The sequence below is a fragment of the Lontra canadensis genome, unplaced genomic scaffold, assembly GCF_010015895.1.
Source record: "Lontra canadensis isolate GAN:19392208 unplaced genomic scaffold, GSC_riverotter_1.0 scaffold50, whole genome shotgun sequence".
NCBI classification, from domain to species: Eukaryota; Metazoa; Chordata; class Mammalia; order Carnivora; family Mustelidae; genus Lontra; species Lontra canadensis.
The window spans coordinates 13,905,166-13,917,943 of record NW_022631044.1 but is presented as its reverse complement, the minus strand read 5'-3'; positions in this window follow the sequence as shown (position 1 = coordinate 13,917,943).

Genomic DNA, 12,778 nt, shown 5'->3' with positions numbered 1-12,778 from the left:
CGTAAAACCCATCTATGAAAAGCCCACAGCGAATATCATCCTCAACGGGGAAAAACTGAGAGCTTTTCCCTTAAGGTCAGGAACACAATAGAGATCCCCATTCTTACCACTTTTGTTCAACATAGTACTAGAAGTACTGGCTTCAGCAATCAGACAACAAAAAGAAATAAAGGGCATCCAAATTGGAGAAGAAGAAGTCAAATTCTCCCCCTTGTAGATGACGTGATCCTTTATGTGGAAAACCTAAAAGACTCCACCCCCAAATTACTAGAACTCCTATAACAATTCAGCAGTGTGGCGGGATACAAAATCAATGCACAGAATCAGTTGCATTTCTATACACTAACAATGTAACTGAAGAAAGAGAAATTAAGGAATTGATTCCATTTACAATAGCACCGAAAAACTATTAAGTTACTAAGAAGAATCCTAGCCAAAGAGGTAAAGGATCTACACTCTAGAAACTACAGAACAATTATGAAAGAAATTGAGGCAGACACAAAGAAATGAAAAAACATTCCATGCTCATGGATTGGAAGAATAGACAGTGTTAAATTGTCTATTCAATCTATACTTTTAATGCAATCTCTATCAAAACAACTTTGATATTTTTTTACAGAGCTGGAATAAACAATCCTAAAATCTGTATGGAACCAGAAAAGACAACGAATCACTAGGGGAATATGGAAAAAGAAAAACAAAGCTGGAGCATCACAATGCCTGACTTTAAGTTATAGTACAAAGCTGTGATCATCAAGACAGCTTGGTACTGGCACAAAAACAGACACATAGATCAATGGAACAGAATAGAGACTCCAGAAATGGACCCTCAGCCCTAAGGTAAAATAACTTTCAACAAATCAGGAAAGAATACCCAATGGAAAAAAGACAGTCTCTTCAATAAATGGTGCTGGGAGAATTGGACAGCCACATGCCAAAGAATAAAACTGGACCATTTCCTTATACCATACACAAAGACAGACTCAAAATGGATAAAATACCTAAATATGAGACAGGAATCCATCAAAATTCTAGAGGAGAACATAGTAACCTCTTCAACATCAACCACAGCAACTTCTTTCAAGATATGTCTCTAAAGGTAAGGGAAACAAAAGCAAAAAGAAGTTTTGAGACTTCATCAAGATAAAAAGCTTCTGCACAGCAAAGGAAACAATCAACAAAATTAAGAGGCAACCCACGGAATGGGGAAAGATAATTGCAAATGACGTTTCAGATAAAGGGCTGATATCCAAGATCTATAAAGAACTTCTCAAACTCAACTATCCCCAAAAACAAATAATCCAATCAAGAAATGGGCAGAAGATATGAACCAATACTTCTCCAAAGAAGACATACAAAAGGCTAACAGAAACATGAAAAATGTTCAATATCACCAGCCATCAGGAAAATACAAATCAAAACCACAAGGAGATACCACCTTAAACCACTTAGAATTTCAAAAATTAACAAGACAGGAAAAAAACAAATGTTGGTGAGGATGTGGAGAAAGGGGAACTCTCTTACATTATTCTGGGAATAAGCTGGTACTGCCACTCTGCAAAACAGTATGGAGGTTCCTCAGTATGTTAAAAATAGGGCTACCCTATGAGTCAGCAATTGCACTACTAGGTATTTGTCCTGAAGATACAGATGTAGTGAAAAGAAGGGCACACCCACCCCAATATTCATACCAGTAATGTCCATAATAGTCAAACTGTATCTATTCAACAGAGAATGGATAAAGATGATATGGTTCATATATACAATGGAATATTGCTAAGCCATCAAAAAAGATGAATACTTACCAATTGCATCACCATGAATGGAACTGGAGGGGATTATGCTAAGTGAAATAAGCAGAGAAAGACAATTATCATATGGTTTCACTCATATGTGGAACATAAGGAATAGCATGGAGGACCATAGGCAAAGGGAGGGAAACCTGAATGGAAAGGAATCAGAGAGGGAAACAAACCACGAGAGACCTCGAGGAAACAACTGAGGGTTACAGAAGGGAGGGAGGTGGGGGTGGGGAATGGGATAACAGGGTGATGAGTATTAAGGAGAGCACATGTTTTGCTTGCTGTGGCAGCACACATACTAAAAAAAAAAAAAAAAAGGAGGGCACGTGTTGTGATGAGCACTGGGTGTTATACACAACTGATGAATTATTGAACACTACCCCTGAAACTAATGATATACTGTATGTTGGCTAACTGAATATAATAATATAAAATATAAAAATAAAAATGAAATAATGGAATTTTTTTTTTAAATCCTGGGAATTTCCTGAGTGATAGGAGCTGACTTTGTTATGCTAATGAAGTGGGAGGAAAATGTGCACTATTGAGCATATACAGAAACATCATGAAGACAGGGACCCTTTCCTTCCTCTTGTATTCCTCAATCAATACCTAGAATAATTCCTCATACAAAATAGACACTAAATAAATATTTGTTGAATGAACAAATCAAAAGCAGCAAAAGTATTGTATTCTCAACTGGATACACATTTGAAGAGAGAATTTCACCAATTAACCTATGGCGGGACTATGAAAAATAGAGAAACCATATAGCCTGAGAAATATTTAAAGCATTACAAAGTCTCCAATTTCCATCTAGAAAGGCAAAGAGTGATGGACACATGGCAGCTGTCTGTCTTCAAAGATCTGAAAAAGTGTCCCATGCAAGAAAGACCACATAATTCTCCACATCACCACAGGGTAGGTTTCTGACAGTGGCTTTGGATTTGTAAGAACATATACTTAATCTGAATATAAGTTATTTTTTTTAAACTTACGGTTGTCTAAAACTGTAAGTATTAAAATGTTTATCTCTGACAGTACTCAAACATCACTTCTAAGAAATGATATTTAGGACATCCCTGCATGGTGTGGAAGTTTGAGTGATAATTAAATCCCTTCTCACTCTACCTATTAAAAAGTATGGCACTTTGTGTATTTAATCTCAGTTGAAATAATGCTAAGCTATCAGAAATGGGCTTCAAGGCAACATGCTTACATTTCCAATCCTGCCCCTCCAGGCAAAACCATCATAATAGTTCTCTAACCCTTTGGTAGTAATGAAATTGATGTCATGAGGAGAGACCTCTCCATCTCCCATAAAATTGCATGTGCCTGTATGCATTAGCACACACACATATATACAAAAACACATACTCGGGACTAGGTGCTTTTTATTGAGTGGTATTTACAATGTGGCTTAAATTAGTTTTAGAGACCAAATCATGATGATGTGCTAGCTCTGATATTAGAACCTTTTCATTAATCAAAGAATTTAGAGTTATATGTTAGCTTCATCATCTGAATAAAAAAATCTAATAAATCAATTCCACACTAGGTTGAGTCCATCATTTTGAGTAACAGTGACTACAGAAAATTATGGGTTTATGTCTTGTCTGGGAACCTCATAAGTCACAAGTACAATACACTTAAGGCACTTTGAGGCCTCTCAAGTAAGATGTATGAAGCTATTACTCATCACAATCTGTAAAGCAGCTATACTATGGCTTTTAATGGTAATTTTGTAAATATTTCAAATTTTTGTTTTTAAGAAGATTCATTTAACTCAGTGCTATGTGATATATATATATATATATATATATATATATATATATATATACATGCAATACACATAACTTCCAGCTACATACTTACCCAAATTTACTCTGAAGGAGGCATTAGAGGAAATGACATTTATACAAAACTGCCGAATAAAACATAGTAAAGGACACTAAGTTGCTGTCAGTTCAGTTTCTCCTCAGGTTATATTTTAGTGGTTTTTAATACCCCTATGAATTATTTTTATCTGCAGGCCAATTTGTTTTACTTTAATAGTGTTTGGTTTCTTCTCATCCTTTTTAAATCATCCAATTTAAATTTATGAAAATTTCTTGATGTAAAGCATGAGCCTGGGTGTCAAGAACATCAAGATTTTGGTCCTGGTTGCACCCTGCAGCTCATGAAGGCTGTGACCTTGTGCAGAGCGCATACCCCTCTGCTGCTCAGTCCCTCATCAATAAAACAAGGCCATTGGATGGGTGGATCACTAAGGCCTTTCTAGCACATTCTCCATCTGTGCCTCTTTAAATAAGAAATAATTTAGGATTTGACTGACAACCTAGGTCAACATCATATAGTAAAGACATGAGAAACATTTAAAAGTCTCTCCTGTGAAGTTGGATATCTCAAGTAGAGTTCCCCAGACACAGATTCTGAGTCAAGGACTTGTGCAAAAGTGATATGTTAGAAAAACTAGTAGGCTAGTGAGGAAGGGAGATAATGAAGAGATAGATGGAAGTTATGCAAGAGTGTAGAGAACTCAGCAAAGTACCACAATGCACAGTAATAATGGCTCAATTCCACACAGGAACACTGAAGACAAAACACTGTAGTTTTCATCAGGGACAAGAGAGATGGAGTATTCATACTTCCTCCCTCAAAACTCATCAGATCTTGGTTAAGTTTTTGGACCCCAGAGGGATGTAAATGCCCACATTCAGGTCCTAGGGGGTCTCTACTGCACTGAAAGCAACCTTGACAAAAAGATGGAGAAGCTGGCTGCTGGGAATGAAAACACTCAAGAAACTGAAATGCACCAAGAGAACCAATGGATTCAAAAGAACATGAATGGAGAATGCAAAGGTTAGCAGCCTCTAACTCCACCCTCTCCAAAAGGCAAGCAATAAAAGCAGTTAGGTTCTTTTTTCCCAAAGTGTCATATTATTACATATTCAGTAAAGGTATCTGAGCATGTGTATATGTCTGGCAGATTATACAGGGTGAACAAAACATATGTGGTCTCCAACTCATGGACCTTATAGCAAAGTGGAGGAGACAGATTATGATTATAAATTATGATAATTCTATGAGGCATTATAATGAGATCCAGTGTGCGAATGACAGGAGGGGTTCACTATAAAATAAGAAATCAAGGAAGATTTGTATGAGGCTGTAATATGTAACCTGAGACCTAAAAGAGGGGCACAAAGAGCCAGATAAAGAATGGGAGTTCGGAAGGAGAATATTCAGGCAGAAAAGACAAGGTACAAAGACTCTGAGGCTGGAAGGATCTTTACAGATTCAAAGAACTGAAGTAAGTCCAGGGTAGTGGAAGAGTTGTGAGCAAGGTGGAGAAGAATGAGTTTCAGGAGATAGGTGGGAGAAACCATCTTTACCATTTGACAGTGTTTACATTTTATTCTCCATGTAATGGGAAACCATTTTAAGCCAGAGAAAGACATGATTAAATGGGAAGCTATTTTAATCAGGAGACAGACATTTTAAAAATAATACTCTGAGTGCTAGATTGGGAATGGATTGGGAAAGGAGCAAGAACAAGAGGCCATGAAGGTGTTCTCATTAAAAAAAGATAACAGGCTGAACCTGAATGATATCAGGAAGTACAGAAAGGATTCTTTCTTCTCATGAACCCAAATCCATATCTCAAGATCTCCTTTTCAAACCAAACGAATAAAAAATCAAACTGGTAAGAATACCTGATGATTAATATAAGAAGACAGAGAGGGCTGATTTTTTTTTATATGAGACATGATTTTAGAATTTTCATAGTTGGATCCACAAGAAAGAAGAAGCAGATGTAAGAGTTGGCCATGGGTATCCAAGGAGAAAGCCTTAGGCGAATGCATTCTTAATCCTATAGAGGATAGATGAAAAGAAAGAAGTACTTAAAAGAGAAGAAAATTTCCCCAGACTGGGGGAAAAAAAAAAAAGCTATGGACTATTTTATTTGTATAGTTAAAGTAAATTTAAAAGGTAAAGAAGATAGAAGAAAGTGCCACCTTCATGGTGTGACCTTTTAACATGAATTCCTAGTAGGAACTCAAATCATATTCTCCACTCCCTTTCTCTTATATCATATTTATATGTGGGGGGGTGGAGTGTGAAGGGTGATGGTTGAAAAAGGATACCTGTAGTTTAAAAATTTTGAGTGAATTTATCCTCTAGATTGGACAGATACATAATGAAGACAATCATAGGGTTTCATCATTGAAGGACAAAGAAATAGCCACTGGGCTCTATACTGGGAAGATCAAGGAAGACTAATAGAAGCAAGAGAATTATGTACTAAATTCTGGAAGTGGGAGAGAACATGGCTCCTTATAGGAAATTAAAATATAATAATAAGACTGAAATATGGGATTTGAAAGAGGCATGCACAGAGGATAGAAACTATGAAAGCTTGAGGCACAAGAAGCCTGCTGAAAGCACGAGAAGCCTTACATGCTGAAAAGGCTGACACTGACCTGAGAGTCTGGTGATCCATTGAAGAATGCTTAGCATTAAAACAACATAGCATCTTAGAAAAGTGCCGGCCAGAATGTTGAAACTGGATTTATTACGGAAGCCACTTAGAACACTATCATAATAATGTGGATAAAATAAGACAAATCCTAAAAAAAACAATCAGTTGCAGCTAATGTGGAAGAAAGAAGATAGATATTAAAGAATTTAAAGCAAGTGAAATCACTGTTGCTTGATGATATCCTATCATACCATAAGTAACGGGAATAAGTGGACAGAAATCAAGAAGCAAAAAGCAAGGCTCCGAGTCAAGTAACTGGGAGAAGGTTTTTTGAGAGAAAGAAAGAAAAAAAAGAATAAGAATAATAAACTAAAATTTGGTAATATGAAGATCTGTGAAGTACATGACAATGAATTTGTTTCAGAAATGATCTGTGGGTTATCTGGGTGAAGACGAAAACTGCCAATTTTTATACATGTAAGTTTGGAAATCTAAACAGAGATTGAAGCCAGCATCCAGACATCCTTCTTGTCAGTTTAGAACATTAGAAGTCATACTGTCCCCAGACATGGCTGGACCAAACAAGGAACACATAGGCCTAGGCTCAAGGGATAGGAATACTTGCTTATCATTCAAAGAAACCTACAGGACATGTAGTTAACCAGTGCTACCCTAGAGATATAATCATCAAATGTACCTACTGAAATCTCTAACATGAAGAATAAGGATATTTTTTAGATTCCAAGTCTTGAGATGGAAAGGACCAACGAAGCAGCACCAGAACACCATGACCTCATGAGCCTCTAATCACCACTGTCTACCTTCTCAGGAGACTCCTCCCCCTGGTAGCTATAATTCAGTGAGGAGTGACTTAGACCAGAGAGCTGAAAGCTATCCGCAGAAGAGAGGAGGGGAAGGGACAAAAGCAGGGAAGGAATGTGTTTTGTTTTGCAGAACCAGCGGTTCCCACCAAGGAGACCTGAGGCCATCATCCCATAACCCCTTGCTAGGTATTTGCCTGATAGCCACTTACGTGAGCCAGTTTGAGCCAGAATGAAGCTGAGAACCTATGCAGAAGCCCCCCTAAGTTGTCCTGAAGTTATCTTTACCTCATTAAAATACTAAGCTCTCCTCTTATGGGCAGGGTTTTCCACCATTTTTTGAACATATGATGTATGTACTAGCTAGCTGACATGTTAGGCCTGCAAAACTGAACCAAAATGCCTAAACAATAGAATATAGACACATTCTTTAATGTATACTCAGGCTCCCTGGCCCTACACCCTAATACACTGAATAAAAGCTTCCTGTACTAATTCCCAGGAAGACAGTGCCTAGGAAGTAAGTGTCTTCTTACTTGTAACAAGTAATGAAAAGTCCTTTGCTTTCAACGTGGGTCATATTCAATTTAATGCATCCCAAGTGGCAAACCCTTTGTATTTGGTTACAAGATCTTTGCAAGATGTATGGAGACTTGCATATAATAGTTTCAGCCAATAGATTAAATTAGATCACTCAGGAAATGCTTGAGAAAAGAATTATTAAAAACTAACCACAAGGAATACCAAATGAAACCTAAATAGAGAAAGAAAAGGTCATTTACAATAAGAAAAATCTTTCAGGGAGTAAGAGAACCAGGAAAGACAAGTGTTGGGCAATCAACAGAGGAAAGAGGGTCAGGAGGGAGGGGCCAGTCCAAACACTACTATGATGTCAAATTGATAAGGACAGAGGATTAACCTTTTACTAGTTACTAGTTCCGTAGAGAGCAGTATAGAAGAACTCAGACTTCAGGAGGAGGAACAGTGAATAGGAAGTATAGAAGTGGAAAACACAAGGGAAAATAACATTTTAAAGAAACTAGAAACTGGATTCTTAGATAAAGGAGAGAGACAGAAGAGTAGCTAGACTCTCACTTTTTTGAGCATAGGTTTTTTGTCTATGTTGTTCACCTATGCAGCCTAAAATATGGGTAAATGACTGGTGAAAATGGCAGGTGTTCTACAATATGTATCTAATAAGTGAAACAATTGAATGGTTGTTTGGAAGGATTTGATTTGATTTTGATTTTATTTATTTATTTATTTTTAAATTTATTTTATTTATTTTTATATTTATTTTATTTTTGACCTTTTCTTGTTGTTGTTTTTATTTGTTTGCTAAAGTGGAAGAAACCTGAACATAATGTTCATTCTAAAGGGAAAGAGGGAAAGTTCAAAGATACAGATACAAGAGAAATCAGGGATTGTTGAACAAGACGCTAATGCAGTCTAAAGGGTAGGTGATCCAAAACACAAGGAAAGGATTGGCCTTTTTGCCTTGATAAGAGGAGGAACCTCATATCTATCTATCTAGATCTATCTATCTATCTGTCTATCTAGATTTATCTATCTATCTATCTATATACATACATATATATATATATATATATTTTTTTTTTTTTTTTTTTTTTTAAAGAGAGGGAAAGGGTTGGGGGTGCGGGACAGAGGAAGAGGGAGAGAGAGAATCCTCAGCAGGCTCCAAGCACAGTGTGGAGCCGGATGCAGGGGCTTGATCTCACAACCCTGAGATCATAATGTGAGCTAAAATCAACAGTTGGACATTTAACTGACTGAGCCACCCAGGCACCTCCTTTTTTTCCTTTCCATAGCAAAGAGGCAGGAAAATGGTACAGGTTTGCGAGAGAAGTCATCTTTTGAAAGAGTGTTAAATGTGTTACCTATTTGACCAATGTTTATCAAGTGCCTACTGATTGCCATCCACTGTGAAAGGTGCTAGAATACAACAGTGAGTAAAAAAAGATAAGGCTCCTGTTCGAGTTGCTTAGGATTTGCAAGAGGTGAGAGGACTGTTAATTAAATAACCACTTATACATTATCCTGCAAGGAGAAAAGTACATTTTTCCGAAAAAGTGAATAAAATACTTATGCACTGATTTCAGGGAAGACTTACCAGAGGAAGATATGACCGAGTAAATAATTGAAGAGTAAATATAATTAACTAAGAAGTCTACGATGGGAAAGATCTTCCACACAGGGCATGGTCTTCATGACAGTATAGTGCTTTAAAAATGTTGAGAGTTTTTGAACTTTAAACTCTGTACACTTTGCAAATACACTTTAACAGGTGGGTGGGTATTTAGGTTGCCCAGCCTATGACAGCAGAAGTGGTCATCCAGAAATTCTGTCTTTACCTCTGCACCTCTATCTGCCAAATTGCTCAAGGGGATTTAGGCAGTGGTAGGGGAAAGGGTAAGTTTCAACAGAAAATAACTAGAGGTCTCTCAAGGATTCATTTCCAATGTCACAACCTTCCATACATATGAATGACGACTGTACATAGTAGTCATACAAGCTTTACACATATAAATATTGAAGGCCGTCTTCAGTTACAGGTACCAAGTCACAAACTATTCAAGTTATTCAAGAGAATATTAGATAAATGAATAAATCAATAAATAACAAATTCACATACTAATGCAAATTAGTATATTATTTCACAACACATTCTATTTCCCTGGATTTCCATGTTGATTAAAACAGACATCACTAAACATAAAGTGGTAAAGCTGCTAGAGATTTGAAGAGTTGTTTTAATTAGGTGTCTTTTTTTGGCAAGTATTTTCATGGGTCTCCACTCCTGATATAAATTCTGAAATATACATAAGCAAGTGTGTCTTTATTCTTCACCTATGTGATTTTGATCAATGAAGATACATTTTCTGCAGCCCAAATTCAAATCCTCGATCTGGCCCATGAAATAGCTCATCAGGGGAATTCAATAGTTGATTTATTGTAGCTACTGTGAAAGAGGAAAGCATATTGCTAATAAACAGCAATTAGCCACATGTTTTAGGCCAAGTGGAGACTATTACTCACTCTGAGAGTTTTTGAACTTTGAATTACCTGCATCTCATTCACTCACTTTGGCAGATTATTATTTTCAAAAACATTTGTTGTAATGTTCATATACATGAACACTTTTCCTCTTCTTTGTCAAAGGAAGTTGAGACAATCAAACATTCAAATTGATCTAAACACTTTTTCCACTTATTACTGAGCCTAAATATGATTCTAAAGCAGGCAGTTTTGAGAGGACAATGAGATTCTGTAGGCATTTTCCAATGGGGATAAGCTAACAAGACTCAAACTTATGTCAAATTCAGGGATCCAAGACTAAATCTGAGCTAGAAATACTATGAATGTGGAGCAACGAAGTTTCCCAAAGGGAGTTCTTTGGAGCCTATGTCTGTGCCATATTCATTTTTTCAAGGTATTTTTAATTTTATAAGCTTTAATGAAACTAAATCTATAACTACTCAAAACAGACATAAATATTTTACAATCCTAGTATGAGCTAAAACTTAGATAAGGCTGCCAAATAAATCATCACAGTCTTACATTTAAAGAAAGTTAGTTAAAAGACATAACAAAGAAAAATTTGACTTGTCTTGAAATGGAATAATCAGCCTTAAAAAGTTGTAAGTTTTCTGTCACTGAAGGTATTCAAGGGAAGGCCAGATATCCACTAATCAGAAATGTTGTGGAATATCATAGATTGTTTAAAGTATTTTCATTAGATTTCTTTCAATATTTACTGGTTATAATTCTAGAAAAGTTATAGATGAAAAATATTACCTAATGGAGTTACTTAAAATCATTTCTATGTTTAAATAAGATGGCATATTATTTGGTGTTCTTGGCTACATGTACCAGCTACACTTCTAACATAGAAAAAATTAGTTATTTGGTAGTTCATGGATTGGAACCTGGAGAAACAAGCTTGGGAAAGTGGGTAGGAACCAAGGAAGTATAAGCAATGACAACCACTACCAAGTTCATGTCAAAGGTCTAGTCTGATGAGAATGTTTTGTTTGGTATCACAGCCATCTATCCTGCTGAACCCAGCTGTCACAAATACTTAATACCAAGGCCATATGCCAACCTTGTTGCTATGCATATCTTACAGAATTCTGCAAAGCTCTTGTAAATAAATTCTGTCCCTTCTTCTTTGCGTCATTCTCTTGGGAGTTTAAGCTCTGGCTGAAGCACCATTCTGACAAAGCCAGAATCAGGTACTTATACCCTAGCTACTGAAGAGTAGAGAAAAAAACAATGTGTACCTCTTCAACTAAATAATGAGCATAAGACATTCTACCAAAATGGAAAGGAAGTTTGGATTCTGATCCATCAAAATAAAGGCAAATATTTACTCCAATGCTACATTGAATGTTTTAATATTCAAGAATTTGTGTCTTTATAATGTTGGTGAGTCTTTGAGCCATAGGGGCAAGAAAGGATTTCATGACTTTTGTGCATTTTGCTTTATGCATAAACTTTTAAATTCCCATCTCCTGGAAATATTTCTTAGAACACTGCTCTAGTTTCTCAATACACTGGGTAATGACAATTTATCATGGACTATCCTGTAACTTTATTTTCTCTGACTAGATCAAAGTAATCAATTTCAAGGAAATAGCTGCCTCTCCCCAAACTCATGGTCTCCAATTATAGGTTTCCTGGGAAATGCCAGGATTGCTTATGGCCCATTGTTAATGATCTGAAGCCGCCTATTCTGCTAAATGTTAACTGTGGTATGGAAATGTGATGGTGTCTGCATTAGAGTTCACTAATCAAAATAATTATACCCACTCTGCACATTTCATATGCCTTCACTTAAATAGGATCAAGTATCATTTCATATGAACCTTTATATAAAGCTGCATTCTCAAGAGGTTCCCTCTCCTTCAAACTGGATAAGCTCAGATTCTCTTGCAGAAAGAACATGCATATAGTTGTGAAGGTCTCTATTTTATAATGATGGTGTATATGCTACCACTACCAAATTCCTCCCCATTCCATGATCCCAGAATGACACAGACACAACAGAGATCAGTATGCTTGCCTGATTTGGGGAAGCCATACTGGAAAAAATAATTAATAAAATTCAGATCAAATTCAATTAACTCATCACCATACAGCAACACCCACACCCTTATTTTGATCACTAACATTACATTTATCCCAGAAGAGGAACAGAATATGAGGAGAAAATACTGGAAGAACAAATTTTATCCATAATTTAGAGGTATTTTTTCACTCAGTGTTATTTTCTTCTCCTTTGTTCTACAACCTGTGATGTAGAGTACGTGTTAATGAGCACTAGAAGCTTCCTTCACCCTAGTACTAAGGTTATTACTTTGGTTTATATTGTGCCTTCCTTGTCAACCACTATCCATCATTCCACAAATTGGACAAATATCAAATAACATAAATACTACAGGATAAAGGAATAGTAAAGAAACTTCGCTCTTGCCTGCCATTTTCACCATGCTCACAAAAGGAGGCTATAAACATATTTAAGAATAGAAAGGAATGCCAGATATCACTGGATTGCACCATTCATGATTTTTCAAATGCAGGATATTCAAAATTTGATAAACACTGTATAGCAGACAATGAAAAGGGAAATGTGGGCAAAGATGGACTGCTTC